Consider the following 6,000-nt stretch of genomic DNA (forward strand, 5'->3'; position numbering starts at 1 on the left):
ATGATTGCCATTATAAAAATCAAGTCAATTTTTTAAATAGGTTTTAGTCCTTGTTAATTAATTAATTTTTAGGTTATTTGTATGAAAAAGCCACTAAAATGTGTTTTTGTTGAAATTGTCTTATATTTTCAGCGATAATCTTGCTTTTTAACATTATATTTTTATGTTTGATTCATAAAGATTAACTTGAGCAGATGATATTATTTCCAATAGCGCTAAGATCATAAAGACAATCTTAATATCAACTCTTTCTTAAATAATGTAAGATTTTAGGGTAATCTTCTTTTATGACATTTTATCCTTTAATAATTTTGGGTAATTTATTTTATTCTTCCATTTTATAACATTTTTATATATTAAATATATTATGTATATTCTTTTAAAAATTATTAAAAATTCATGTATAAAAAATAGATAAAATTATCGCTTATCATTGTAAGCATAAATTATGGTTTAAACGTTAAAGTACAGCAGAAAAGATCGAACATAAATACCTCCGGCTATTGCTTGAACCAAATGTCAAAATCCAGACGTTGTAACACCACTGTCGAGTGCGTCAAACAACTGCCGAGGACATCGAATTTAGCTATATGAAAACAAAAAAATCGCTAAAGTCTTCTAAGCACTCGAAAACCTCACTAGATGGAATTATTATTATTTTTGGTGCTTAGGGACCTTATGCTTAGGGTATTTATGGTGGTAGTCCCTATCAAAAACCACCAAAACATTTCCCACTATCACACATACAAGATGTGGAAGTTAGGCAGCAAAAGTGGGGAGCATTCATACGAAACAAATGCATGTCCTACATTTTCCCACTTGGTTCGTATTGCTCATGAATACTTAAAGTGGAAACATAATGCATGAATCATGGCGATATTTTCTCTTAGAATTTGAGTAGTATATTCCATGTATCACAATATATCATGTCTCAAGCTTTAGCCCAAATTTCTTAATGAATAAACCCAATGTTTATTCCAACTCCAAACTTTAGTGATATTTTTCGAAATAATCAAATTAATGTGAGTACAAAATATGACAAACAACAAACTTAACAGAGTTTCTTTATAATCGTTCTTATAACGAAAATTTATAAGGTGGGAACAAGTCTCATAGTGACAACATGATCCTTAAATTTGTGTGGTGGCATGCCTTTAGTCAAAGGATCAACTAACATCTGCTCAATGTTAATATGCTCCATGACCATTTTTTTCTTTAACATGTTCCCTTATGGCTAAATACTTCATGTCAATATGTTTACTTCGACTTCGACTTTTGTTGTTCTTAGCCATAAAGACAGCAACTGAATTATCACAATATATCATCAACGACCTAGAAATTAAATCCACAAATCTAAACCCAGATATGAAACTCTTCAAACATATTCCATGTGAGGTAGCCTTAAAACATGAAACAAACTCAACCTCCATAGTGAAAGTAGCAGTTAAGGACTATTTGACACTCCTCCAAGATATAGCTCCGCTAGCAAACATAAATATGTAACCTGATATTGATTTTTGTGAATTAACACAGCCGAAAAATTTTGAATCAGAGTAGCCAATCACCTCCAGATTGTTTGATCGTTTGTATGTAAACATGTAGTCTTTTGTACCTTTAAGATATCTCAAAACTTTCTTTGCAGCTCTCCAATGGTCAATACCTAGATTACTCTAATATCTTCCCTATATTCCAACTACAAATACTGTAACACCCTTAACCCATATCCGTCGCCGGAACAGGGTTACTGAGTATTACCAGAGTTTACAGACCAAATATTCAGACATCTCATATCATATAACATTCATGTTGGAAACCAATCAAAATCAATTATATTGTCCCTTATACGAGTCCTCGAGGCTCAAAATACACATCGAAAATAAGTCGGGACTAAATCGGGTACTCAAAGAACTTTTCAGAAAACATCAAAAATTTTCAAAGGTGCAGGGGACACACGCCAGTGTGGCTAGGCTGTGTGGCTCACACAGTCAAGAGACACGCCCGTGTCTTAGGCCGTGTGAGCATTCAAAATAGGGGCACACAGCCGTGTCACAGCCCATGTCCATACCCATGTAACTCTCTGACTTGGGTTACATGGCCAAGCCATACTCCCGTGTGCTAGGCTGTGTGAGCATTCTGTTTTGTGCAAATTAAAGATACAGGGGACACACGCCCGTGTAGACAAAAATAAGCCATTTTCCTAGGCATATTTCTCACCCAAATTTGTCATCAACTTAAATCAACATTTTGGAAATCAACAAGCCATAACAAGGCATTGAAATCAAGCCAAAATCAATACTTAAACGTGTAATACTATCACATACCAACAATATGCCCTTAGGCTCTTTAAATGACAACATAACTCATATCAATCAAATAACCAATTTCACCTACATAACCAAATACATATATGCATAATTTACCAAATATACTTATTCAACCCAACCATCAATATACCTATAATATTTCCATCATTAAACCATTTCAAACACACATCAAACATGATAAGGCCACTTACATACACATAAAAATTTATCCATTACAAGCCATTCAAATGGCTAGTTCCAACAAAACATTTATATGCCATCATTGGCCAAATTTACCTAACAAGCCATTATAACCAAAATTAATTTACTAATTATACCGAAAAGGCTGATGGATAGTGTGAAGTTGCTCCACCAGCTTCCAACCAAAATGAGCTTCCGAATTACTATAAAACATGAAAAATAACACATAGTAAGCATTTAAGCTTAGTAAGTTCGTATAATAAGGAAATTAACTTACCGTTTAATCACATTTAAGGTAAGTATGCTAATATAACCAAACCAATTTGGCCAAAAGCCTAAACACATATCTTCAACATGTTAGCCATGTAACACTTTCCATAACCAATAAACATGGATGTACATAATCACCTGGTAAGATTCATGTACATGTATCCTCCATATCATATTTCAATATATCATATAATATCATTTCCATGTAATTCAAGTATATACCCGTAATTGTTCATTTCGAACTCATTCTTTCATATTAGAACTTTGTCGTTGAACCATTTAAAATATCGCTGGATACACGGGTAGTACACACGAAGTGTACAAATTTGTAATTCGTCAATTCATGTACTTGTATGCTTATACAAGCATGTAAACAAAATCTCTTCCGAGCCATATAATGGGAAGCTCATGTGAGCTAAGTAACAGGAATCTCATACGAGCTGTATATCGGGAAGCTTGTAATAGCCCATTTTCAGTAAAATTAAAATAGTGATTTCGGGACCACAAATTCGAGGTTGGAAGAAAATTTATTTTAATATTATTTTATAGTGTATGGTATGATAGGAATGTCATATGAAAATTTCGTTAAGAAATTTTACCAATTACATGTCTAATTTATTAAAAAAGACTAAATTGACAAAGGTGCAAAACTTGCTAATTATGATGTTAAGTGATTAAATAGCTTAACTAATAAATAGGGGAGGACTTAAGGCATAAATATGCCTAAAGTAAGTGGATGAGGCAGCATAACCTGAGAGATTAATAAAATAAAAACAATTAATGGCAAAATTGTAAATTAGATTAATAAATCATTATCATTTTCGGTTCTAAAAATAGAAATTGAAGAGGGTTTAAGCTGGTTCTTCAATTTTTGCTTCATGTGAGTCAAATCTTTATCCGTTTCTTGAAATTTTTATGTTTTTGATATTATTACAATTAGATCCAATTAACCTTTATCTTAGTTTTTGATTTTCTTGAAAATTTTGGAAGTTACCATTGATGAGTTTAAATGATTTTAGTTATTAGATGATGAATTTGAGATGTTGATGGGTATTTAAAAGTATTTTGTTAAAGAATTTTGATGAAATCATGATTTAGGATTAAATTGAAAGGATGTTGAATTCATGGAAAATTCTGAATTTTATGGAATTCATGGGCTGCTATTGATATATATGAAAATTTTTAGGTTCGAATAAGGATTAAATTGCATGAATTTCATTTTCCGAGCCTAGGGACGAAATCATAATTAATTAAAAATATAGGGACAAAACAATAATTTTGCCAAAAATGTATATTTGATTGAATTGAGTATGAATTATATTAAATTAATGTTAAATTCCTTCATATAGATCCAGATAGATCAAATATGGAGTTAGACCAAGGAAAAGAAAAAGTGTCGGATTAGTAGATTTTGCGTACACGAAAACTTATCGAGGTAAGTTCGTGTAACTAAATTGAGAATTTATATGTGTTAATTGAATTGTATGTATGTGATTGTATTATTGTCATGTATATGAAATTAATCACATATTCGATGATGACCGACAAGTATTAAGTCTCGTTTGAATAAATGAAATTCGATAGATACAGGGTTCCCGAATCGGTTGTGATCCTGCATGTGTTACGGACACACCATAACTCGAAAGAGCATCCTGTTATTAGCTGTCATTAGCTTCCCGTTATATAGTTCCTGCGAGCTTCCCGTTAATAGCTCTTCGAAGCATCCCGATTGGTTGTGATCTTACATGTGTTGTAAACACATCGTAGCTCTTATGAACTCCCCGATATATGGCTCTTCAGAGCTTTTCGATAAATGGCTCTTATGATCTTCCCGATTAATGGCCCTCCAGAGCTTCTCGATATTGGCTCGCTTGAACCTTCTCGATATTGGCTCGTATGAGTTTCCGATTACATGTCTCACATGAGCTTCCCGTTATATGGCTCGAAAGAGCTTCCCATTTATGTGCTCATATGAGCATTCCCATATACGAATTGACAGATTACAGATTTGTACACTTCGTTTGTACTACCCGTGTATCCATCGATATTTTAAATGATTCAACAGGTCAAATCCTCACATGAAAAAACAAGAGTTTGAAATGAATCATTGCCCGTATATGCACGATATACATGGAATTGATATATGAACACAATAAGTGAAAATTATGAACATGGAATTTAATATTTGATGAGCTCAAATATGATTCTTGGTATTCATGTAAAATACATGACTAACATGTTTGATGAGGTTATGTGTTTAGGTTATTAACCAAATTGCTTTGGTTGTATTATGTATTCTTACCTTAAATGTAAATATATGGTAAGTTAATTTCCCGTCATACAAAAGCAGTTAATTTCCCGTCATACAAAAGCAGTAAATGCTTACTCTGTTTTATTTTATCTGTCTTATAGTACTCTAAAGCTCGTAAAGGTTGGAAGCTAGTTAGAGCTACATCACACTATCCATTGGCCCATTTCGGTATATATAGAAAACTAAATTTTGGTTATAATGGCATGTATAGGGTAATTTAGCCAATGTTGGCTTAAAAATATTTTGATGTAAATAACCATTGGAATGGCTTGAGTTAGACATATTTTGATATGTATATGTATCTGTGGCTTAATATGTTTGTTGTGTTTAATGTGGTTGAGTAATAAATAGTTTATGCGTATAATAAAGTATGGTTAGAGATAATATATGATTGGAGAAATATGCATATAGGTTTATATGATCAATTAAGTAATATTGAATACTTGGACATATGGGGTGTTATGATATGAATGTTAAATGATATCAAATATTTGTATTTGATCTATAAATTTCTGTAATGCTCCATAACCCTATTTCGGCGACGTATATGGGTTAGGGGTGTTACAAAGCTCATGAGAGCCAAGTATCGGGAAGCTCAAGAAAGCTGTGGTGTGTCCATAACACATCCAGGATCACAACCATATCGAGAACCCTAATGACATGTCATTTGTATCCTTCGGATTTCTAAGGTTCAAATGGGACTTGATAATTATCGGATATGTGATCATAATTACAGATGGCAATTTGTACAAATCACACACAACAACATTCAATTTTAAAACATGTAAATATACAATTTAGTTACACGAACTTACCTCGATAAGTTTTCGTAGATATGAAGGCTACTAGTCCGATACTTTTTCTTTGCCTCGATCTAACTTTGTATTAGGTCTATTTGGATCTATATGAATGAAT

Source organism: Gossypium raimondii, chromosome 8 (genome assembly GCF_025698545.1).
Source record: "Gossypium raimondii isolate GPD5lz chromosome 8, ASM2569854v1, whole genome shotgun sequence".
Taxonomy (NCBI): Eukaryota; Viridiplantae; Streptophyta; class Magnoliopsida; order Malvales; family Malvaceae; genus Gossypium; species Gossypium raimondii.